The sequence below is a fragment of the Gallus gallus genome, chromosome 2 (genome assembly GCF_016699485.2).
Source record: "Gallus gallus isolate bGalGal1 chromosome 2, bGalGal1.mat.broiler.GRCg7b, whole genome shotgun sequence".
NCBI classification, from domain to species: Eukaryota; Metazoa; Chordata; class Aves; order Galliformes; family Phasianidae; genus Gallus; species Gallus gallus.
In genome coordinates this window covers 52,528,413-52,554,883 of record NC_052533.1, presented here as the reverse complement: position 1 = coordinate 52,554,883, position 26,471 = coordinate 52,528,413, and the positions used below count along the sequence as shown (strand labels likewise).

The 26,471-nt window shown below is 40.2% G+C and overlaps 1 protein-coding gene across 21 annotated transcripts in view; it reads left to right on the top strand.

The window, feature by feature from the left end:
* TPK1 (thiamin pyrophosphokinase 1) overlaps positions 1–26,471 on the top strand; it is a 347,987-nt gene that overhangs the window by 106,527 nt on the left and 214,989 nt on the right. The window contains exon 3 of one of the 21 annotated variants that reach the window (XM_046933897.1): positions 23,259–23,361. The exons of the other annotated variants lie outside the window; for them this stretch is intronic. The gene's annotated coding sequence lies outside the window, so the exon portion shown is untranslated. The remainder of the gene's footprint in view (positions 1–23,258; positions 23,362–26,471) is intronic. 21 annotated transcript variants of the gene reach the window in all.

The following is a 26,471-nucleotide window of genomic DNA, read 5'->3' as shown; positions in this document are numbered from 1 at the left end:
ATAGGAGATCAGATCATACAGGCATTTTATAAAACCAGGACTGCTGGTAAATCACTGAAAGTGGCTTGGTGAGCACTTCTCCCATCTCCTTCATTACGCCTGGATGAATCCCATCTGACCCTGTGGATTTATGAATATTCAAATGCTACAGTAGGTCACGTAGGTTTTCCCATAAGACTAGGAGAGCTTCATCTCCCTCTGTCTCCACCTAGTTCAGGGGTCTGTGTACCTTGGGAACTGTTGGCCTTACTAGTAAAGACTGAGGTTAAAAAGTCATTAAGTACCTCAGCCTTATCCTCTTCTTTCATCACTGTATTTCTCTTTGCATCCAATAAAGGATGGAGAGTCACCTTAATCCTCCTTTTGCTGTTGTATTTCTGAAAGCACTTCTATTTTCTTTCACTGCACTAGCCAAATGGAGTTCCAGCTGGGCTTTGGCCCTTCAGATTTTGCATAACTTGACAACAGCTCAGTAGTCTTCCTTTGTTGCAGTAGACATATCAGAAGTTGAAGTCCCTCCTGAGAACAAGAGTTAGTGTTCCTGAGAACTTCAGAGAGATGACAGAAAAGAGTAGTTGATGAATAGATAGATCGTAATTTCAGAATACCCCCCAGTACCTGTCTGGTGTGAGACTTAATGCGATCATGACTGCTTTTGGAATGACCATACATCTATCCTGCAATAATCCTTTTTAATTCAAATATACTTTATGTGCAGCAGTTTCCTAATAACAACACCATCATAGCATCTGTGAAACAGTGGATTACCTCTGTGGTGCAGATTTTTCCAAGCATGGCATCCAGGCTCTGGCTAAAATGCAGAGCAAACTGTGGTGACTTTGTTGAAAAGCAGTATTTTGTAGCTGAGAATCTTTTTCTATCAAATAATGTTATTTTTCTCTTTGTATCTGTTGTAGTTTCTACAGAGATAAGTAGAAGGCATTACTTTTGGAGCAAGTTTTATGTAATATGACTGATTTGTAATAAGTCATGTATGCCTATTTTTTACGGGTAAGGTAAGGGATGTTTTTGGAGGTGATGCAGTTTCCTTTTAATCCCCATGTGAAGTTAAGGTTAACATTGCTGAGCAGCTGGTAATAATTTCCTTTCTCCATCATGCTGTGAAACTAGCTTCCCATCTCCAAAGTTTTGTTTTCTCTTAGAGCAAACTTGAAGTTGTTGGTTTTGTGTTTTTTGTTTGTTTGTTTTTCCCCCCTTAAATGTTTCAAATTTAAATGTGTAAGGTGAAAGTAAATATTCTCAGAGACTAGGTGAGTATGATGAGAAAAGCCCTGTCAGTTAGTTCTGAAGCTCAGTTGCCAGTCTTTCCCCAGCTTCAAAAGGAGTTTGCACGTTTCTTCTGTACCATGGTAGCCTCACTTTTCAGCACTTTCCAAGGAGGCAGCTCTGTTGGTGGTCTTTTTTGAGGAGGATGACCTACTTTATCTCACCAGGATTTGTGGTTGCTTATTTTGGTGTAGGCTTTTTGTTGTAATTGTTTCTTAAATTAATCTGGAGAGGATTTTGACTGTTCTCCAAAGTGTGAGTAGAAAGAAGTACCAACATTGCTCCTTTGAAAACAGTTCATATGAGGTGCTATTGCAGTAAAACAATCCTTGAAGTCACACAGGTAACAACACATCTGTGAAAGAGTATTCTATCCATTCTCTGTATTCTATCAATTTAATTCTAACACTGCAAAAGCAAACTTATCATTCTTCAGCTTCAGATATTTTTTAAAAGTCTGTCTAGTAGAGTTTTGAGAGAAATACATATACTCCTTCTTTACAACAGGTCACGGAATGGCTTGGGTTGGAAGGGACCTCAAAGGTCGCCTAATTCCAACCCCCATCCCACAGGCAGGGTTGCCATACTTGAACACCACTACACCTCCAGGGATTTGACATCCACAGCTTCTCTGGGCAACCTTTTCCAACACCTTACCACCCTCTCAGTGAAAAAATTCCCCAACATCTTATTTAAATCTCCCTCTTTTAGTTTAAAAACATTCCCCCTTGTCCTACCACAGCCTGTTCTTATCGAGCTCTGTTTGAACTCGTCTTGTTTATATAGTATTACATTTCCTTTGATTCTTACCCCAGTGATGAGGCAAGAAAGAGGATTACAACTTTGATTTATATCTTGAATTTGTATTTCTTCAACGTGTGCTGCTCGTATATTTATTTTGACTAGCACAGTCTGCAAGGTTTTTTGTTTCATGGAAGTTCAACCTGGTTTAGTAAATGGGGAGGTTGGTGGCCCTGCCTGGCGGGGGGGTTGGAGATTCATGATCCTTGAGGTCCCTTCCAACCCAGGCCATTCTGTGATTCTGTGTGATTCTGTGTTTCAGTGGAGATAGTGAACATTAATGTGTATGCTCTCACTTTTTTTTTTTTTTTTTTTTTTTGCAAGGCAAAACTCCCTTTTCTCCTAAGTTCTTTTCCCAGTGATAACTGTCATTTATCTTTTATTTCTTGATTCAGGTTGTTGTTTAAATATCCACATTTCTTAAAATACTTCTGTAACATGGATGAAATTTTCTACTCTGTGTAATGGTAGTGTAGCCACATGTTGTTCTGTACTAATAGAGCTATGTTTAGATTGCTTTCTCGAAATACTTCCTTTCCATTTACCTTTCTTTTGGTTACAGCCTATTACTGATGGAGAGAGCTGGAAGTTTACTATTAACTTCATTCAGCTGTTCATTCAGGTACTCTGGACTACTACAATAAATACTGATTGCTGTCTCAGTCTCTGAGTTCTGTGTTTGCACTTCTGATTGCCTACTCAAAACGTGCCGAGGTGTTTTGTTTGCTTGTTCTAAATAACTCAGCTATGGTCAGTTTGTTAGTCAGTGTTCATCCTAGAAGCTAGAATGTAAAGTTAGAGTATTGCTCTTAGAGCTAGAAAAGGGCTGGAGTCAAATGAACATTGCTAGATGAGATTCCCTATTTCACACAGAATCACACAGAATCACAAGGTTGGAAAGGACCTACAAGATCATCTAGTCCAACCATCCTCCTATCAGAATTACTACCCACTATGCTACTAAACCATATCTCGTAGCACCTCATCCAGACACCTCTTGCACACTGCCAGGGACGGTGACTCCACTACCTCCCTGGGCAAGCCATTCCAGCACGTGACCACTCTTTGAGATAAAAAGTTTTTCCTTATATCTAATCTAAATCTCCCCTGGCACAACTTGTGGCCATTTCCTCAGGTCCTGTTTGTTGCCTGGGAAAAGAGTGGCCCCCTCCTCATCACAACCTTCCTTCAGGAAGTTGTAGAATGCGATGAGGTCTCCTGGCCACCTGGGCACGCTGTTGGCTCATGTTCAGCCAAGCATCAACCAACACCCCCAGGTCTCTTTTCTCTTCACAGTCATCTAGCCACTCTGCCCCAAGCCTGTAGCATTTCATGGGGTTATTGTGGCCAAAGTGCAGGACCTGGCACTTGACCTTGTTGAACCTCATCCCGTTTGCCTCAGCCCAGCGATCCAGCCTATCCAGATCCCGCTGAAGGGCCTCCCTACCCTCAGGCAGATCAACGCTACCTCTCAGCTTGCTATCAAATGCAAACTTACTGAGGATACACTCAATCCCCTCATCTAGGTCATCAATAAAGATATTAAACAAGATGGACCCCAGTACCGACCCCTGCCGGACACCACCTGTAACGGGTTGCCAGCTTGACTTAACTCCATACCCGCTGGGCATGGCCCTCTAGCCAGTTCTTTACCCCAGGAAGAATATGCCTGTCCAGGACATGGGCAGCCAGTTTCCCCAGGAGAATACTGTGGGAGACCATGTCAAAGGCTTTCCTGAAGTCTAGGTAGACTATATCAACAGCCTTTCCCTCATCTACCAGTCTGGTCACCCAGTTGTAGAAGGAGATGAGGTTGGTCAAGCACGATCTCCCTTTCATGAACCTCTGCTGGCTGGGCCTGATCCCCTGCATGCCATACACATGCTGTGTGATCTCACCCAAGATGATTTGCTCCATAACTTTCCCAGGTACCGAGGTCAGGCTGACAGGCCTGTAGTTCCCCAAATCCTCCTTACGGCCCTTCTTGTAGATGGGAGTGACATCAGCAAGCCTCCAATTCTTTGGGACCTCTCCAGATAACCTGAAGCACTGGTAGATGGTGGAGAGCAGCTTGACAATCACCCCCGCCAGCTCCCTCAGCACCCGAGTGTGGAGCCCATCCGGTCCCATGGACTTGTGACAGTCTGGATGGAGGAGGAGCTCTCTAACTGTCTCTACCTGAATCACCGGAGGTGTATTCTGTGTACCATCCCAGACTTCTAGATCAGGGCAAAAAGTGCCCTGAGCATAACTGATCTGCCTATGAAAGGCAGATGTAAAGAAGGCGTTGAGAACCTCAGCCTTCTCCTTATCCTCAGTGGTCACATTCCCCACTGCAGCAAGTAAAGGATGGAAATCCTCCTTGTTTCTTCTCTTACTGTTAATATATTTGTAAGGATTTCTTGTTCTCTTCTACTGCAGTGGCCAATCTGAGTTCAAGCTGAGCTTTTGCCTTTCTAACTTCTTCCCTGCATATCTTAGCAACTTCTTTGTAGTCTCCCCAAGTAGTCTGCCCCTTCTTCCAGCAGATGTAGACTCTTTTTCTTCCGGAGTCTCAACAAAAGGTCCCAGTTCATCCACACTGGTCTTCTTCCCCTCCAGCTCACCTTTCGGCACTCAGGAACAGCCTGTTCTTGTGCCTTTAAGATTTTCACCTTGAGAAGTGTCCAGGCTTTCTGGATCCCTTTTACCCTTGAGGAGCAACTTCCAAGGGACCCCTGCAAACAGATGTCCTGAAAAGGTCAAAGTCCGCCTTCTGGAAGTTCAAGATAGTGGTTTTGCTAGTTACCCTTCTGACATCACCAATAATAGAGAACTCTATAATTTCATGGTCACGCTGCCCAAGATGCTCCTCAACCTTCGCATCTCCTACCAGTCCTTCTTTATTAGTGAAGAGCAGGTCTAGCAGGGCACCACCCCTGGTAGGTTCTCATACCAGCTGTGTCAGGAAGCTATCTTCCACACACTCTATAAACTTCCTGGACTGCTTCCTCTGCGCTGTATTATATCTCTAGCATACATCAGGGAAGTTGAAGTCTCCCATGAGAATAAATGCTGGCAATGGTGCAACTTCTGCAGGCTGCTCACAGAATGCCTCATGCATCTCTTCATCCTGATCAGGTGGTCTATAATAGACCCCCAAAAAGATGTCACCCCTACAAGCCTTCCACCTGATATTTATCCATAGAAGCTCAATTTCATCATTCCCAGTCCCAAGCTCTTCAACATACTTTAATATAAAGAGCCACACCACCACCCTTCCTTCCTTGTCCACCCCTTCTGAAGAAATTGTAGCCATCCATCACCATATTCCAGTCATGGGAGTGGTCCCAACATGTTTAAGTAATAGCAACTAGGTCATAGCCTGCTGCACAATCACTTCCAGCTCCTCCTGTTTGTTGCCCATGCTGTGTGCACTGGTGTAGATGCACTTCAGCTGAGACATCTGACTCACACCTGGCTTCAGAATTGTTTCCCTAGGTCCTTCTCTGCTGAGCCCTGTTCTATCCTCTTCCCCCATCATAGCTAGTTTAAAGCTCTTTTGATAAGCCCTGCTGGTTCCTGCACTAAGATTCGTTTCCTTTGAGACAGGTGAGTTCCATCCATGGGCAACAGGCCGGGGTCTGAGTAAACTGCCCCATGGTCAAAAAACCCAAAGTTCCTGCCTTGACACCAGCCTATGATCTGTGTTTTCCTAGTCTGCTCCATGTCCTTCACCATACCATAACGTATAGAACAAAACACCACTCGCCCTAAACCCCTGAAATCTTTCATAGTTCACAGGCTTCTCTGAGCGATTCATCTTTGTCCACCTGAACTATGGGAAGACTATGAGTAATGGGAAGTAAACAGGGAATGAACCAGTTCAGGAGTGTCTTGCTCCAATTTATAGGAGGGAGAGGAGGTTCTTTCATTTATGTATACCCCGTGTGAGATTAAGAAACAACAGTTCAAATGTTGATCCAACCAGTTTATTACAAATCTTAATCAGGGAGATGGGGAAGGGAAGGACAGACACTATTACGAATTAGGGTGATGGCGAAGGGAAGGCAGGTGATAGAAAATATAGGAAAGAAGTAAGAATTACGTAAACCGAGGATAGTCACTACCAGGATCCAGCAGTGGTCCTATTGCATGCCATTCTGATGGTCCAAGGCAAAAGTACAGGGGGGGAGCAGCAGCAGCGTGGCCGGTCTTAGGTAGCAAGAAGGTGCAGGTACCAGGTAGGTCCAGGAAGAAGCCACAGGGTAAGTCCAGGAGGAAGCAGCAGGTCTCCAGTAGCAGACCCAGGAGAGTCTGTCAGCATGCAGGCATTCTGTAGTGAGGAATCTGATGGCAGACACCTCCTTGAGGGAGAGTAGCAGCAGAGTGGCCAGCCTTAGGCAACAAGCAGGTAGAGCACAGAGCAAGTCCAGGAGGGAGAGGCAGGTCATGAGGAATCTGACGTCAGAAAACCTCCTCTTTGTGAGGAATCTGCTGTCAGAAACGTAATCTCATGGTTGTTCGTCCCATTTTTATCCTCCTTCTTCTCCCAACGTGGCATTCCTGGATGCTTGGGTAAGAGTCATGTGCAGTACCCCCTGAGATGGCTATCTTCCTCAAGATAGCCCACATAAAAGACTGCTTCCTGGCCATTAAGCTCTGGCTTATCTCTGTCTCTCGTTGTCCCTGTCCTTGTCCATCTGTGTCCCTCAGACAAAGGATTTCTCAACCCTTGACCAGGACTTGCTTGGACTTGTTCCTCAGCAAGCTTTGAGGCAATGGCATAAAAGAATAATCTCTTACAGGGAGTTTTCTGGTTATGTCCCTGACCTGAGCACTAGGAAGGCAGCACACTTCCCTACGGCTCGGGTCCAGTCTGCAAATGGGGCCTTCCGTTCCTCTGAGAAGGGAGTCGCCTACCACAACCACCCTTCTTTCTTTCCTGGCAAAGGCAGTCTCAATGTGCAGAGTAGACTGCCTTGCCCTTGGTAACCTCTTAGGGGAACATTCCCGTGCCTCCCCACTTACCTTCCCTTCAATGTCCAATGCTGCAAACCTATTGCTTAGGGGGACCTGAGGATGCAGGATAGGTAAGGGAGGTGTTTGCCCATGATATCAAGCAGAGACCCTCTCCCAGTCCTCCTGGTCCCTCAGGTGCCCCTCCTCCACCCCACAGGGACAGGCCAGAAGGTTCACTACTGATTGTAGAGTATCTCCCTGGTGCCTTTCCCCTCAGCATGCCAGGTAGCTACTCCACCAGTTGATCTCCCACTCACAGTACTTCCTGTACTCCTTGTGCATGTCCCTTAGGATTTCACCTCTACCATCTTTTCTCCTGGAATCCCCAAAGGCTCTTGTCTAAAAGCCTAATTACAATCTGAGTGCATAGGTGAATGGCAGTGTGATTCCCTGTCATCCTGTGGTGCTCAGCAATGCAGCAATGCCACGTTACTTGTTCATCTCAGCTTGGAGCTAGGCGGAAGATACACATACTAATTCTAAAACTGGTAAGAAAGTATTTCTCTTTCTTTGTGGGAAAAAATGCCAACGAACAACACAGGTATTATTTTTTTACTTTTGTTCACAGTCCTAAATACTACTCAAAGACAGCTTTCACATTTTCATCCAAGTCATGCCACTTTGCCTTCCCACTTCAGTAGGAGGAAGTGGCTTTCTTGACTCGTGTGTAGATTTATGCTTTTGGTTCCAAGGAGCCTGACCTTTCTGCTGTACAGTGCTTCATGCTGACAGATTGACCCATGACTTAAAGAGATTGAGAATTGTTGTTGTTTTTTTTTTTTTTATCTTCTCATGCAGTTTTCATAGTTGGCTGAAAATTCACATAAAAGTTAACTAAAAGTAGACTTGCTGAATTATACTCCATATTGTACACGTTGTAAGAACAGTTGTCATTCAAATCTGGTTTGATGTTGCTTGTCTCTGATTTTCAGTGTTACTCACAGCTATAAAAAAAAAAATGCATCAGAGTGTGCCATGAAATGGACTCACAGGGGGTTTTATAAATAGAAGCCTGATGCTAAGTTTCTAAACTCATTTGTGTGTACTGAAGCACTAACAATTTGTTAAAGACAGAAAGTATACTGTGGGGCCTGGTAGCTTCTCATACAGCTATCCTCTGATGCATTCTTTTAGGTGTAAAATGTTTACAATCAGAGAGTGTCCCTTAAAAATAGTTTTTATTACCTCTGTAAATATTTTTAATATGCAGCTTTATATGTTCCTTGACCAACCTTTTTGCTTTTCAAGTGTCTTTTATAAATTATGGCATATGAAAAGCTATTTTGCTTTTCAAGTGTCTTTTATAAATTATGATATGATATATTATCACATCAATAAATTAAGTTACAGGACTAACCTAAGGAAATACAGCTAATTAACCCCAAATTGAATTTGGTTTAATTGAGGAAGTAGGCTTAATTCACTTGCTCTATGCTCATCTGAGCAACCAAAATGAAAATGACAAAAAATTGAATGAAGGGGAGGAGAAAGAGGGAAATCAAAGAAAAGAATGAAAAAGAAGGGTGAACATAACATCTCCATCACAGAATACCAGCAGTGAAGTATTAACTGCAAGTTACAAGAGCAGAACCAGGGATGGAGTGATCTTGGGATTCGACTTGTGTGTGCCTTACCTCTGGTACTCAGTAAGAATAACATGCTGGGTAACATAGATTTCATCTTACCAGGGTTTTTTCAGGGGTTTTACTGATGATGGTCTTTTTTTATAAACATTCACACTTTACCCACTAATGAAGTTTGTGGACAGTGCTGAAGTAGGAGGCACTGCGGCTCCTTTGAGGGTGGAGAAGTCTTCCAGAGAGATCTTGATGAATTGGAGTTAAAGAAGTGCAAGTGCTAGAATCTGCACCTGGGACAAGGCAGCCCTTGCTATACATACAGACGTACAGAATGAGATGCTGGAGAGCAGCCTTACTGAAAGGGAGTTGGTATTTCTGATTGGTGACAAGTTGAATATAGCAACAATAAGTTCCTCTCTTTTTCTGGAACTTCAGAGTGTACGTGAGGATTCCTGTGTTCTCTGCTGGTCTCTCCAGTATGCGAAAGGTATTGCTATATGGCATGAGGGCCACACAGAAAGAAATAGTGAGAACATAATGAGTAAAGTATCTTATTTACACAAGTGAAATTTCAAATCCTCTTGGCATCAGCGATGTTCTGAAAATGTACAGACTGTTTCAAAAGGACCCGAGGGAATGGCATGGAACTCCATCAGGGGATGTTCTGTGATTCCATGACTGTGTTTTCTGTCTCAAAATGGCATGATCTTTATGTGAGATGGTACTTTTTTGATTTATATTTTGGTAAAGCCACAGAGCCCTGATTTTGGCTGCTCTGTGTGGAGAACTGTCCAGACTGACACATTAAAGTAGTTTTTATGATCACTGAAAGAAGCTCATTGACTTTACTGCAAAAAGCATTTGTCTAAAATGTTGCTGAAAGAGCAGAACTTTCATTTGAAATCTTTTCTCATTTTATTGCTTTGAAAATAAATACTGCTCTATCAATATTCTGCAAATATTACCTTGTTACCTCACTTGATATCAAGTTCTATATACTTTAAATATTAGTCAAAATACTTTTGAAACTGTGTCTGATATTGAGAAGATGCTGTATTGACTGTAGATTCTGCTTTTCTGCTTCTAAAGGAAGTTTACGTAAATTACTTTTTTTTTTTTCTCTTTAAAAACACCGGTAGAAATCTTTTGCTTTAGTTTCTCATGTGCATATAGTTTTAATATGCATACAGTCAATTTTTCTGTGCATACCTAAGTAAACAGTGTCAATCTTTGATTGTTTTTTTTTTTTTTTTAAGTTTTTAAGACAGTCCATAGAGATTCTAGTAGATTCAAAATGCTTGTCATGCCAAAAAAGAGGATTTTGTTATGAAGGTAGAATCCCAGCAGGGGCAGCAATGAAATGCAATATGCTGGTAGATCTGCATGAGCTAAAAAATTTGTTTTAATTTTTTTTCACTTTGAAAGTAATTTGTGAGAGATTAACTTGTTTGGATTATCCTGCTTGTTTTGAAAAGGGACTTAACTGAATTTCTGCTTGATTTAGTTTTGTTAAAGATGAGCATGTATTTTTATTCTTCAAATGCTTGTCTTAAGTTTAATGTCTTAGAAGCTGCAGTGGAAATTCTACACTTGAAAACAACAAGAACTAACATGTTAAAGCTGTATATTTAAATCTGTAGGAAATAAGCTCGTCCATTAGCTATGCTAATAAGAATAACTTATGTATATAAACGTGCACATAGAGCTTCTCCCATCTTATTTACATCTCGTTTCTTCTTTCATTCCATTTTCTAAGTTCAGCACTCCTTGAAGGAATTTACTCTGAATATTCTGCAGTGCTAGCTTCAGGTGGATTTGTGTGTGAATTTCAGATGGGTTTTATGTATGCTGATAACTTCTTCCTTCTGTGATGAGATTTCCTTTTATTAGTTAATGCTGACTTTGCTGCATTTGCACTGCATTCTCTGTTGCTATTTATGAATACCAAAGTAACAACCACCATAAATATGGAGAGCATGGAGGAGGAGGTAGGGTAAACAATTTATTTTCATATGTTTGGGATTACTACATAACTCTCTAATGACAGAGGAAAGTGGAGGTTAATGGTCATCATTATGTTACAGAGGAGGGAGGGGAAGCGTACAAAATAAAATTGTTTACTTCTTCTGTGTCTTTATTACTGTCATTCTTTGTTCAGACTAATGATTAAGTGGTGCCTTTTTATTTATTTGGATTTGATTATTGGGAGGGAGATTGAAATATTTATTTTCCTTCTGCATTAAGAGTAGTTTGGGAAGAATGATTCAAGGCAAGCTGAATATTTCAAAGGAGAAAGAGAAATGTGGAGACAACCTTGTGCAAACCAGGAGTGCAATGTGGTTTATTCTTTGATATTTTGAAACTTGCAATATATTTGTGTTTGAATGGCGAGGAGGTAGGAATCTATGAGTTTGACTTGTATTTTATCCTGTCACATTCTGCAACTGTCCAAATAAGAAACTACATAGCTTAGATAACCAGAGGAAGTACAAATTTATTGTTGAATCTAGATTCTGCTAGTTTTCCACATACTGCTCTTCAGTTTTGTAGTGAAAATACACGAAGTAGGTAGTCCCACCATGAAATAAACAACTGCTCATTCCTCTTTAGAAGTTTGTTCATCTCATCAGCAAAAATAATCACAGAATTACAGAATTGTAGGATGGGAAGGGACCTCCAGAGATCATCAAGTCCAACCCCACTGCCAAAACAGTCTCCCTACATCAGGTTGCACAGGTAGGTGTCCAGATGGGTCTTGAATATCTCCAGAGAAGAAGATTCCACAGCTTCCCTTGACAGCCCATTCCAGTTCTCCATCACCCTTACCATGAAGTTCTTTCGCATGTTGGTGCAGAACTTCCTGTGCTCCAGTTTATGGCCATTTCCCTACAAAACACTGAAAAGAGGTTGGCCTAATGAGTGGTATTAAAATAATACTAATTGTTTCCATAAGCTGTTCTGAAGGGAATAGGGGAATGCAGTGTGACATACCTGAATCATTAGCAAAGTGGACTGTTTTAGAGTGATTTGATCCAATAAAAGTGTAGCATAAGGACATCACGTCTCTCAGACCAGCATTATCTCTTTAAAAACTTGAGATCTTGCTAAGCAGTATTTTATTAATAGACGTGGCTGTGCAGAATATATGGTAGCAAGCTCTGCGAACCACCAAATGCTGCTGTCATACAGAAAGTAGTTCATGCTTCCTTTCTCTAAACAACTAACAGAAGTCAGTTGGTCACTGGAGTTTGTGCTTAAATTCAGGCATTTGTGTAAATCTGTATACTGATGTACACTGAGACCAATTCAGATTTCATTAGCACTTTAACACATACTTAATTTCCCTAGGGCACCAAATTCTTAGTCAAGCTACCTCCTTCCAAAGCTTGAGATGCTTAGCATGAAAGACAACTTCCTGCCTGGATGCTTTCCTGTGCTGCCTAATCTAGGGAACCTGCTTCAGCAGAGAGGTGTGGACTAGATTATCGCCAGAGATCCCTTCTAATCTATTTGTGAATCTCTGAGATTCTGTGTGACAAGCTCTTAACCAGTCACAAGACAACATAACAAAGAAGTCCTCTTCCCCATTCAGGCTCCTTCTGCTGAGATCTGTAACTGAAGTTCTCAAATACCTACTGTGTCACAGAGAGAGAAATGGAGTAGTTATATGGAGTAGTCTCTATGAAGTGCTGGCAAAAACAATATCCTTTAGGTTGTCCTTTATTGCTTGGTTTCAGTTGAAAACTAAAGGAAAGTTTCTGTAAGAAAATTTAAAGCAGTTACTGTTAGTTTCTAATCACTTTCAATGTTACAACTTTCTCTAGTAGTATTTTGCTTCCATGCCCAAGTCTTCTTCTGAAGTAATGATTTCTGGTGCTTCCCAACTTTTGGCTCAGGAGGATCTTTATGTAGACTAGTTACAACACCAAATATAATAGTTCTTTAAGAGAAGCATCTGAGTTGCATTATCATTGGCCAAAAGGAGGATATGCTTGCTGGGGATACTACTGAATGTGCACAGAAGGCACAGTTTAAGTACCTTCTATCAGTGGAACATATGTAAATCACATAGGAACCTCACTGAAGAAAATCATAGAATCATAGAATCAGAGAATCACTACAGTTGGAAAAGACCCACAGGATCATCCAGTCCAACCATTTACCCATCACCAATGATTCTCGCTAAATCATGTCCTTCAACACAACATCCAAACATTCTTTGAACACCTCCAGGGTCGGTGACTCTACCACCTCCCTGGGCAGCCCATTCCAGTGTCTGACCACCCTTTCAGAGAAGTAGTATTTCCTAACGTCCAGCCTCAACCTTCCCTGGCACAGCTTGAAGCCATTCCCTCTAGTCCTATCACTAGTCACATGAGAGAAGAAGCAGACCCCCACCTCACTGCAACCTTCTTTCAGGTAGAAGTAGAGATCAGTAAGGTCTCACATGAACCTTCTCTTCTCCAGACTAAACAATCCCAGCTCCCTCAGCCTCTCCTCATAAGATCTGTGCTCCAGACCCCTCACCATCTTTGTTGCCCTTCTCTGGACATGCTCCAGGGCCTCGATGTCTTTCTTACAGTGGGGGGCCCAAAACTGGACACAGTACTCGAGGTGCGGCCTCACCAGTGCTGAGTACAGGGGGATGATTATCTTCCTGCTCCTGCTGACCACACTACTTCTGATACAAGCCAGGATGCCTGACTTGTAGGACCTGGCACTTGGCCTCATTGAATTTCATTCCACTGGTTTCAGCCCAGTGATCCAGCCTGTCCAGATGCCTCTGTAGGTCCTTGCTACCCCCTGGCAGATTGACACTTCTGGCCAACTTGGTGTTATCTGCAAACTTAATGAGGGCTCACTCAATCCACTTATCTAGGTAACCAATACAGATATGTAACAGGACAGGCCACAGTACCAACCCTTGGGGAACACCACTTGTGACTTGCTGGATTTAACCCCATTCACCACCACTTTCTGGGCCTAACTATGCATCTAGTTCTTTACCCAGCAAAGAGTAGCTGTCTAAGCTATAGGATACCAGCTTCCCTATGAGAATACTGTGGAGGACAGACTTCACTGAAGTCTAGGTAGACTACGTGAACATTCTTTCCCTCATCCACCAGCTGGGTCACTCAACCATAGAAGGAGATCAGGTTGGTTGGTTGGTCAAAGAGGATCTTCCTTTCATGAACCCATGCTGTCTGGGCCTGATCCCCTGGTTATTCTGCACGTGCTGTGTGATCTCACTCAAGATGTTCTGTTCCATAACCTTCCCTGGCACTGAGGTCAGGCTGACAGGCTTGTAGTTCCCCAGAGCCTCCTTATGACCATTCTTGTATATGGATTCTTATTGCTATAGCATGGGAGAACTGGCTCTAAAAGGCAGTGGAAGACAAGTCACATTAACTGATAAAATCTGCTTCAAGGACAAACTACAAACAATTGCAGAATTAGGAATGTTTTCAGATACAGGTCTGTCATTAAGCCCCAGTAGCCACTGAATGGAGCTCCCAACTAATGGATCAAAAGCATCATTAGTAATGCTGGTACAGTAAAGTTCAGCTGTTAAACACATAATTACTTCATATCAACATGTACATTTCCAAATGTGTACCCTAATTTGCCATCACTGATGTGCAGTTTGCAGCGCATTTCACGTCATTTTCAGAGGCTGACCAATATGCTTGCTTATGTTGAAGCTATATATCAAACTACATTTGAAGAGAAAAGGAGCTTTGATGAAAAGAGATTAAGCTGTCATATAAACTGTCATTGTGTAAAAAGCAGTGTGGGGATTAGATTTGGCACTGGTTCATTTATTCCATGTGGGTTCCAGCTGCTGGTCTGAATGTTTTTTCTTTAATGAGAAAACTATGCTCAAGAAGGAAGGGAACTTGAGTATATTTTAGAAAAGCAACCGGCAGTCAGTCTGGTGGCAGAATTACTCCTTTTCAGGTAAGAATTAGCTTTATGATCCATCTGCCCATGGAAGCAGGTGTTACTGTAAGGCAGAGGTATCGCAATTAGCAATTTATTGAGGCACAGACAAGACAATAGTAGGCTGAGATGCTTTGTGGTACACACTAAGAATGTGGAAAAGCTTGACAGCTGGTAGCTATGTACATTTTTTGTGCTAAGTGGTTTGGCTGCAAACATGATCAAATAGCAGAATGCTAGTATACATCTGCTTTAAAAAACAAAACAAAACAAAAACCCATGGAAACTCTTACTTCTGTGTTAACAGCTTGCATAATGGCATTATGTGTGGTCTTCTGTTCACTTCAATTTACTTACTGAGGTCCCTTTCCACACACTTCACTGCTATTCAGTGCAATCAGAATCCCATGCTTTTTTTCCTTGTAATTAATTTTTATTTATTTGTTTTATTTAATATGAACAGGACTTAGCTTAAGAGGTTTTCTACTTACAACTGACACATTGCAGGCCTTCTCCAGGCACTAGCTTAAAAAACCCAAGTCAGATGAAGCACATAGTAAATGGATAACATATCTACAAAACAGACAACAGCCACAGGAAGCAACCTATACGTTGCTATTTCAAGTGCAGCACCTCTCTCTAACTTGTGTCTGTTGAGTATCTGCAGTAAAATAAATCTGAGAAATAACCTCATCATTTCCCTATTTGTGCAAGACCTCTTCTTGTTTCCCAGCTGCATGAAGATCCCAAGCGATGAACCAGATCTCACAATTCCAGGCCAAAATCCTGACTCTCTGCAGAATTCAGACACAGATCTTGAACCGGGCTCAGTTTTTAAAACAGATTATTATTCAACAACAAACAAAGCATGGCTAAGAAGTCTGATAACACCTATAACCATGGACCTGCCAGGAGCTGAAGTGGGGAGAACTTTTGTTTTGAGAACTGAGTCGTCAAAAGCCAGAAAAAAAAAAAAAAAAAAAAAAAAAAAAGGTGCCGAGATGATGTATTTTGCTGCAGACCATAGCCAGCCAACTGTGACTGAGAGCTAGGGAGGAGGTGGCAGGCCAGGCAGCCTATGGCCAGGAGAGAGGCCTGGGGGCCAGGTCATGTGGTCTGTGGCCAGGATAGACACATAGCACCAGGCTGTGTGGGCTTTGGCTGGGTATGAGGCCAAGGGATCAGGCCAGGTGTGCCAATAGCAAAGCCTGGGGTCAGACCAGTAGGCTCTGGATGGGCTTGGTCAAGGCAGAAATTGCCCAAGCCTTGCAAGCACTTTTCACTGCCATCTAAATCTTAAAAGGCAAAAATGAGACCTAAACTGAAAGTGTGGCCTGAGTCAGGTTCTGGGAAGATGCAAAGGCAGATGATTTACCTGTGATGTGAAGCAGCTTTACAAGAGGAAAGAAAATTCTACAGAAAATCCTACAAAGAGAAAGCCTGTAAAAGCTTTCACTTCACCTAAAGTGTAACTTCAAGTTGGTGACTACAGTTCAAATTAGCACAAATTTTACTTGAACACTGGATTTTGACTGTGTCTTTTTTTGAAAAAGACAACAGAATTGTATGGCTTGTTAAAAGTTGATCTTCCCTAAATTTAAGTAACGAGTTTTTATATGCATAACAGGAATACCCTGTTTGGAATGTCCCTTCGATGAACAAGTTTCAGCAAAATCTGTTTTTGAAAACATGTTTAGTAGTTAAATCAGAAAACATTTTCAGTAAACATTTCAGTTTTAAAAGGTGTGATTTTTTTAGATATTTTTTTAATGTTTGTGGTAATATAGGGAAATGCAACCACAGTGTAGAAAAAAAGAACATAGTATATGCAAGGAAAAAGTGTCATTGCTCAAGATGTTCAATATATTCAGTATATGTGGATATATTTGAAAAAATTCTATCATGTGGAATATTAAAGCATGTTAAATTTCCATTTTTTTTCTTTCTTATTTATTTACCGTTGTGTGGCAAGAGCAAATTTGTCTCTTCAGTAGTTCTGTAATTTCAAAATAATTTTTATTCCCCTCTTTTGACTAGCATCATGGACTGTTTTAAGGACTGTTACCATTTTAAACTATCAAATAGCAAAGCAGCTATAAAAGCAAAATCAGATTTGCTTACCATCAAATTTGGTTATCACCAAATTTGGTAAGTCTTAGAACCACAGAAAGAGCACAAGACAGAAGCTTGTGCTTCTCGAGCCAGTCCACATCCCAACCTGACTGGATGTCCATAATGAAACATACAGGTCTGTGTTAAATGCCATTTATTTTCCCATGACTAAGTTGTTAAGTTTCATAGGTGTTTTACTGCTAGAGCAGGAAGGGTGTGTATCAAGTTGATGTGAGTCTACACAGTGACAGGTATTTACAATTCAATATTTACTTCGATTTCACAGAATCAGCTAAAAATATACTTTAAAAAAGACTTTCTTATCAGCTCTGTTTGTGGGAGAATATTATCTGAATCAAAAAGCTGCTATTTTCTTGATGATATGAAGATCAAAGTGTCATCTTCAATACCATCCAAGCTATCTTGGGCTTGGGCTTGGGGCAGAGTGGCTGGAAGACTGTGTAGAGGAAATGGACCTGGGGGTGTTGATTGACGCTAGACTGAACATGAGCCAGCAGTGTGCCCAGGTGGCCAAGAAGGCCAATGGCATTCTGGCCTGCATTAGAAATAGTGTGGCCAGCAGGAGCAGGGAGGTAATTATCCTCCTGTACTCAGCACTGGTGAGGCCGCACCTTGAGTACTGTGTCCAGTTTTGGGCCCCCCACTTCTCAATAGTTTAGTCAAGAACCAAGGAAAGATGCTAACTTTAATATCTGGGCTTATAGGTATGCCACAAATCAAATGACTTCATGCAAAAAAATGAGCAAAATGGGAGCTGGCTAGGAATTGGAAGTGCACAATAGGAGAAACTTTACTGCTATTCTCATAGACAACGGGTTTTTTTCAGTTTGCAGGTTGCTGAAATATATTTTCTCCTGTCAAAATAAATAATTTATTTCAGTAATAGAAAAATAACACTTTTTTTTCCATCATGAATGCAATCTCAGCAGGGATATGCATGGTCTACCATGCTAACACAGTTCTCCTTTAATACTAAGTAGAAACTTAATGTAATTCCTGAGATGTTACTACTGCATTATCAAAAATGAGTTTCAGCAAGAGCAAAATGGCTGATGTTCCAAACAATATTATTGAAGCTTGTAGCAGATCTTTCTCTTACAGACTGCGAGAATAAGTTAAAGGTTAGCCTTAATTTTTGATTTTTTTAATTTTTTTTTTAATATATACAACAATTTTTTTTTTTTTTTTAACTGTAACAGACTGGCAATTTGGGGGGTTTGATTAGGGACTGTTTTTTTCCAAAAAACATACTTCACTATTTTATTGTTTAATTGGTTGTGTCATTCCTCTTTAGAAGAGGTGAATTAAGCTGCCTTAGAAAGTAAATGTTGCTTTAAACAGTGTTGTTTTCATCATAGGTGAGGAAATCTGCCACTCATGCCTGGGCAGAAAATTAAGTTTCCTATCAATCCTAAGTGACAGATCCTTTTTTTATTCTTGCTTCTTGAATGAAACCTGTCCTCTTTTATTCTTTTAATGAGTACATTTGTACAAAAATGCCAGAAAGTCCATGCTCTTACGATTATGCTTTCTGCTTTGTCTAGTCTCACAATTACTAAATGCTAGGTGAAGTAAAATGATTGTGGAGTTCGTAAAATAGACCCTTTAACAGTAGGCAAGGGGTGGAGAGTGAGAACAGAGACGGTAGATGAAGAAGGGATTAACTGCATTTGGATCCAACACAACATGTGATGAGACGTGAGGCTGACAGTGGATTTGTGTGGCTGTGAGTTGATGAGATGTAGCTTTTGAAGATGGAATGTGTGAAATGGTAGATGTGGCTCAAACTAGAGAGAAAGAGCAAAGATGTGTTGCATTAGGGCTGAATTGTTATGAGTACTTTCTGTTGGGACTTAGTGGTAGTAACACAATATGGTTTGAATTTTGCTGATCAGGTGGCTCTGCTGAAATCAGAGACCTTCCCAGAGGGTGTACAGGAGCCTCTCAAAGCATGACTAAAAGCAGATGTGTCCAAACCATGCAACTGTGTACAGCTAGTAATGCAGCCCCCACAAGATTATAAACTTTCACCATTACCATTTTTAGCAATATTTTTTCATGAGTTAATTGCACATAGCATGAGAGTGGACTACACAGGTGACAATGAAACACTGTGAAGGGGAGGGCACAGTACAGTACTAACTCTGCTTCTCAATGACCATACACACTGAGTCAAACTGAAACCAACTTGTGTTATTCATTACGTGCACTTGTGCCACTTGGCTAGTAAAAAGCAGTGATTACCAATAATACAATTTCAGTCTACCTACATGTATGTGTGCCTGTGAAGACGTGGATTTTTTTATTAAGCGGGCATGTAAGTTTATTTATTTAATTATTAGTTAATTATGCACAATTTATACCTAAGTTTATTCACTCTTTTCTCAGAACTTATAAATTCACCAATGTTTTTAGCAGCCACTTTTTTTTCATGTGAAAGTAACATAGTAAGTCAAATGTATTATGATAAAATCTGAAACACAAATAAAAAAGTACAAGAGAAAAGACATTATATATTCCACAATGTTAAAATTAATATATATTTCAAAATTAGAAATAATTTGAAAACATTGTGTAATCCCAGTTTAGATTCACAAAAGGAGTAGTAAATATAAAGTTACAAAAAAATAGTCTATCTATAAGAATTCCGAATGCAGACTAATGAAATATCATCTACTGATAACAAAAGATAGATGTGATGTGTAGGAGGGGAACTTTTAAATGTAATTATTGGAAGGTTAAAAGTGACTACAACATGTGTGGTTCCCATGTCACAAACCATCTGTGGGTAGTGGGGAGTGACCAAGATTTGCAAATCCCCTTGGTTAGGTTAAGGTGAAACAATCCTCAAGATCCATACATAAAAAGCAAAACCATAAAATTTAATGGGAGATTTCTACAAAACTGTTATCCTATATGTGTTGTCCCTCTCACAATTAATCTACATAAGCTGTGCAGTTTTATGAGAAATTCAAGTAAGCCTTGTGTTACTTAGCAACTGAAATAGAGAGAGAAAAAGAAAGAGGCTTCACTCATCCTGGATCCAGCATCAAGCCTGCTGATTAGAGGCTTGAGAGAGAGCCTAGCGTAGAATTAAAAAAAAAAAAAAAAAAAAAAAAAAAAAAAAAAAAAAAAGGCCAGTTCCTCCTAGCCTCTTTTTATAGTAACAAACTAAAAGAGAAGGGACTGTTGCCTCGGGCCTTTATTTTGAATTGTAGTTGGCTGCAGTTCCAGGATCAGGTGGGACACGGTGCATCTGCTAAATCAAAGGAAGTGTCTCTAGGCCCTTTTCCATGACTTGATTGTTTCTTGGGCTGGAATATTCCACAAGTGGTTGAGACATCAATCAAATTAAGAAAGGGACACCTAGCTCCTCCCTGTGACTTAACTGTCTCTCGGGGCATTGTCTGGCCTCACATTAGATAACCTGGGGCTCATCCCTTTCAGTTTTTGGCACAGAAAAAACAGAGTTCGAATCAGAAATTCAACTCAAATAAAAATATGATCGTGTATGATCTGTACTAGTTCTATTTATTCTATGTAAGAAAATTCATAGAATCACAGAATATCTTGAGCTGGAAGGGACCTACACTCCTGGCTCTTCATCTAAAATTCAAACTCTGTGTCTGGAGCAGTGTCCATACATTCTGTGAACTCCAGCAGGCATGGTGCCATGACCTTGAAAGCTTGTTCCAGGGCCCATTCCACCCTCTTGATGAAGAACCTTTTCTTAACACCCAACCTGATCCCTGGCACTCCTCATGTTTTCCCTCAGGTTCTGTCACTGTTACCAGCTAACAGATACGTTCTTTCAGATTTCTAGCTTGCTTTGTAGCTGACTCAGCCCATCCAAATAGGGAGTTTGTGTCCTGTGATGACTTTATGTGTCTCTTCATCAGTATAAATAAAAAATTCCCCAGAATGATTGGTTTTGGTGTTATTTTCTTTTTAAAATGTTAACACACATCTCTTATTTAAAAAGTGCAAATGCTGTGTTTTGTCCTTCATTATAGACCTATATAAGTCCTACTCTTAACAATTTGTAGGACAAAAAAAAAAAAAAAAACAAAAACACAACAACAACACAACCACATTTGATGAATTTATGCCACAGATCTGATCTGTCGTGTCTGTCTGCTAATTTGTACTAGCTGACCTTCCATCTTGACCACTGCTAAATCTGGCAGAAAGGAAGACCTAGCAGTAATATTATTTCAATCTCCGATTTATTCTTTGTAGAAAGATTTTGGGGATCAAGATTAGCTCTGATAAAGAACAGCTAAAGCTCTTTTTGTTTTTCTCCTGAACGGAGTACTTTGAAATATCAAAATAATGTTTATGTTCATCCTTAGAGTTGTATTTTGATGCCAGAAGCAGGGTTATTTCAGTGCAAATCCACCAGTTCCGTGAAGTCATTCCAGTTTTTGGTAATTCAAGTGCTAATGTGTATTTATCCAGTGACTCCAAATATATATAGTCAATTTTATGTTTCCTGTTTTTTGGGGAAAACTTTCACTGCCAAAATGTGAGAGTTGAGAGAAAGGAACAGACATGTGGGTCAAACACAAAAAAGGGTGAAGGGTGAATCTGTCATATTGATTAGAAAATTGTATTTGCTGTCTTATTTTTCTGTCTCCAGTTCCATCTCTATCCCTCTTTTTTGGTACCTATTTCCAAACATCTTTTAGAACAAATTATTCTTTTGAATAGCTGAAATAATTTTTCAAGAAAGTGTTGATACACATTTCATTTGTTTAGAAACTTACACATTATGATACTCCATTTGTCTTTTTTTTTTTTTTTTAATGGAGTTTCTGATTTTTATGAGCTCAAAAATTTCTTTGACAAACAAAAGTTTTACTAGACTGTGATGTAAATGGTTGTCTGGAAATGCATTCTAGGCTGATAAGAAATGGTGTGTGTTTTAGTAGCCTAAGAATTAATTCATTTTGTGTTATTTAAAATAAGTGGGTGATTAATTTTTGATGAGTTGCAGACTACTGCAAATCCAAATTAGGCGAACAAAATTTGAAATATATATGTGTTAGTTGAAAATATTTAATCATAGCCATGAACATGAACTTAATCATGTACATTGCTTTATGCTTGTGGATTGGCTTGAAATAATAATGCATATTGTTCACTGGAAGCAGAACAGACATGAGCACAGACTCTGGTTGTGATGAGGAATCTTCTCTTGCTGATTGTCTGTAGCAGTATGAGGTTGGTTGTCCCTCTTCACTGCCACAGTGCTTCCTACTGCCCTCTCCCATGTCCTGTCCCTCTGTCCACTCCATGCCTTGTTCACTGTTGTACTGCATGGAAGTTGCAGTAGGTAGCACTGAATCAGTGACACAAGATCAACAAGAGGTTTTTTTTCTTATTACAGTCTAGTTCTTTGAGCAAATTTGTATATTTTAATACTGGAAAAAAATGTTGTTTTTTTTTTTTTTTTTCCACTTGGTTTAGGTTTAAGATGCCAGCAGGCTAGTTACAGTTAAGTTTTGTTAGTGAGGCGTGTTGAACTTATGAAACAACAAAAGAAGATGGTATTTGAAAGGCAACTGATGGGATGATGAAGTATAGTAGGATTGGTGTTGCAAGCAGGTTGAGATTTGAGACTAAGCAGATTCCTCATCAGTGATGCTGGAGTTACACAGGCAGCTTTTGCAGGTCTGATGAGCAGCGGTATAGCTGGTGATCACAAAATTTTTGAGGAGTTAAAGATGGCATCAGTAGTTAACAGTGACAGTGGTTCTTTCCATGTTTCTTTACCATGGCAAGGTCATTGTGCCCCTCCCTCCCTCTAAAGTAAAGCTATTATGCATAAAAATATGCATAATATTGATTATTATGCTATTATCCAGCTATTATGCAAAGTAAAGCATTTATGCATAAGGTTCCTAGTCATTAATTATGCCACATTCTCTTATGTGTTGATTATGCTGGCAGGTTAATTATGGTTACCAGGTTACTGAATCAGTAAGGGAAACATTGCATAGCTAGAGGAGTTAAGTAAGATTAGAAAAGAAACATACTTAGAGGGGTGTCATAAATTTAAACTGAGGCAAAGACCTGGGTTAATTCCAAAAATGTAAAGAAAAGAAAAAATTGCTTTATTTCCCTTGCAATAACTAACTGCGGAATGTAATAGATTTTATACTTTTTTATGTTTTTTTTTTCCTCAGGTGCTGGTGCTTTGTATAAATACCTTTTATTGTACCCTTTTTATGCCCCAGTTTTACTCAACCTGCAAGAGTTGCACCTGTTCTGTACAGACTTTTCTCCTCCTGAATCTGCAGGACTATTCCACTCATGATACTTGCCTCTCTTCTGTGAAAACTCAGAGCTGGGACTTCTCTTTCTGTGTTTGCTATGCTGTTCATATCCTATCTCACAGTTACAGGAAATTTTTGATATTTACTAAAAGAGATTCTTTTTGTTTTCATTATTTTTGTTATGTTAGAATAGTTATGTATTCACTAGCAGGCCTAATATTTGTCTCTATTGTTGAAGGAAAATATTCCATAGATTCCCACCAGAAGAGACACCATTTAAAATGATCATCTTTACTCAGAAGGACCTTCCTTCACTTTGCCTATCTGAAACTCTTTCAGAGGTACGATGAGCTCCCGGTACATATCTGACTCCTCCTTGACATGGACATAACTGAATGGTGTTCAGTTTGACTGCAGTTCTAGACACTGCTGAGTGCAACATTTGCCATTTTTAGTAATGTGGGTAGCAGTTGAGCTGACCCCGCCACTAAGCAGCGCATGAAACAGTTGTTTTTGGGGTTCGGTCTCTCATTCACTTGTTCACTGACTGATAGTTATCTCAGAAATGAATTTGATGCATAGGGAAGATAGCAGTTTGATAAATCAACCTACTTTTGAAGAGTGGAGTTTATGACAGAATATTCAGGCTGGAAACATTGTGATGTGTGGTAATCCAAGGAGCAGATCTGCACACTAAGCTGAAGCTGCAGGGCACTTGAGCTCTTGTGCTCTTAGTGTCACCTGCTTTCAGAACAAAACTGGGACACCATATCCTGGGGCTGTCCAGCTGAGCATGGTGGCTAAGGGCATGCATCTCCTCTGCTTCCAGTTGTGCTGGCTGAAAAAAAACCATCTCCCAGCTGCAGGTCACAGCATCTTTGCTAGAGGCAATGATTCTCCTATCCTGTCAGAGCTCAGCAAGCAGCTTGGACAACCACTGCTTCATCTGGGTCAGCTCAGAGAAGTGGGATTATCTTACATCTGCTTACATCCCATTTTTATCAACTCCATGCTTTCTGACTCGAATAAGCTAGAAGGCATGCAAGGCACCTGGCACATCTGAGAGGTCTCTAATGATGGTGTGATACCCTCTGGATCTAAGAGAAGGTGTGGGCAGGAACACTCACTGTTTTGGCTGACCATGTAAGTTATTCTTCCCACTCTGAGCCCAGCAATCAGTTTGGTTGCTTCTCTTTGACTTGTACATTCATGAGCATGTCATCCCTCTATGTCTCTTTTCACCTTCTCATTTGAGTATTCTCTTTTACATCTATTTGAATCATAAACTTCTTGAAATAAGTTATCTCTGTTTTCATGATGTCAGGAAAAACAGTGCCCTAATGTTATTCAGATCCTTCGGTTTCTGCTGAAATAATGAGGCTTAGTGTGAGCCATTGCAAAATGCCTAGAGACTGCTAGATTTGCCTGTACAATTGCCGTGCTGTACCTTGGCCGAATTGTTGTTTGTAAAGCAGTTTTGTCACTAATACAAAAGACACTGCATAAAAGCAGTTCCTATTACCTTCTAATAGACATTTTCCATCTGAATTGTGAGTCTAGAATTGCTGACTATCTCCTTGAACACTTACAGATGATAATGTTACATGTTCTTCCAGCTAATATATATAATTGCTTTTTATCAAGCAGGGCTTAGTAGCAGTAGAAGTAATATGATTTATTGGCCTCCAGCCAATCAGTTAATTTCCTGCTGGTTACTTACAGCATGTTCAACTTTGGTTTGTTTCAGCGTAAGTTATTAATTTGCTGGTAAAGGATCAGTACCTCATAAATAGTTTCTCTAAATAACTTCACAGTGCTGCTGAGTGATGAAAATAAATATGTGGAGAAAATTCTAGCTATATAAGACAACTGTTTTAATTTGAGATATCAAATAGTAGTCCTGTCTCCATGTGACCAGCATACAAGACTTGTTGACAGGCACCCTTAGGACATAGAAAGAGTCTCAGTATTTTACATGTACCAGACTGAATGAAGGCTGATTTTTTTCTGTTTTATAATACCCAGTTTATTTTGGGTGTTGGTCATATGCTGTTAAGATCATAAGGTTGGATGCACTATTAGGCCAGGCATACCTTCTGGTAAGTTCATTGAGATAAAGATAGTTCCGGCTATCTTTGAGTAACTGAGACATTTTTTCTCTTGCTTTCTGCATTTCATCTCTTCTTTTTTTTTACAGAAGTCATAAGCCACTCATTTGTTTAAAATATGAGAGAATAGTTAAAAAATCACTGGCCTTAGAAAGAGCTGTGTCTCTGTGTGGCTAAGGAAGTGTGGTTTAGGCAGCTGAAGTTAGAAAATAATTTTCCTTCAGACTTCTTATGGTTTTGGTTATAATGAATGTCTCAAGTGATGTATTGCTTTTGTAGCTTGAGGGGAGAGAAGAGACTTTGTAATGGTTAGGTTCTAAGCCTTGCTTAGATGCATCATAGCTACAGTTTCCACTATAAGATCAAGTGAAAGAACTTTAAAGGCTCCAGTCAAACACACGAGAGGAAAATTATGTCCTTCCTGTCTGATGATGTTAATATTCATCATCCATAGCTATTGTAAGCAGCTGGCCAGCAATGATAATTTAGAAATTATTTCATCTGATAAGATATGTCAGGATCAAATCTGCTTGACTTTGGCTTGTTAATATGGTTATGCTTGGTGGCTGGAAGGAGTGGGAAAAATGGGGTGAGGAGGCAAAAAAGAATATTATCTGCACAAAGAGACTGAAAACATCAGTGCTTACAGTAGTGAGCATTGTAATTATATGGATATGAGTATAGATGTGGATAAGAGAGAACAGGTCTTGTTGGAGCAGGAGCACTGATAGAAAAGATGCTGAGAAGTTTCATGCTAGTTTTCAAGCCATATATATTTTTGTTGTCAGCATGAAAGAAGCTGCTGTACCCCAAACTACCTATGTGATGGATAGCAGCTCTTGTGCCACTCTGCCTATGTTTCTTTTTTTCCAAGAAGCCTCAGCCAAGGTTGCATTGTACTGAGTAGTGGTTTTAACACAAGGAACGCTCCCTGTGCTGGGAATTCAGCAGCCAAATAAAAAGGAGTGGCTTAAAGAGGAAAAAGCTAGGTCTGTAGCACTGTTGAGAGAACTAACACCAAAGGAAAATAGCTTTAGCTGAAATATGAATTCTCAGTGGCAGAAAGTACTTGATCTGATTATTGATGCCTTTTTTCCCCAAACTTTGGCAGGCTGTTCCTTTTCTTTGTCTCTCCTTGATTTTCTCCTCACCTTTTCAGTGCCACTCCCCAAATACTCCAACTTTCAGCAGCCCATCTCTCTGCTCTCAGCACTGTAAGGGACACCCTACATCAGTGCACACTGCAGTTATCTGACCTGTGCATCTCTGAACAGAGCTGATAAAGACTATTAATGTCATGGTCATTTTCAGTCTTAATCATATATAAAAGTTCTTGTCTAAGA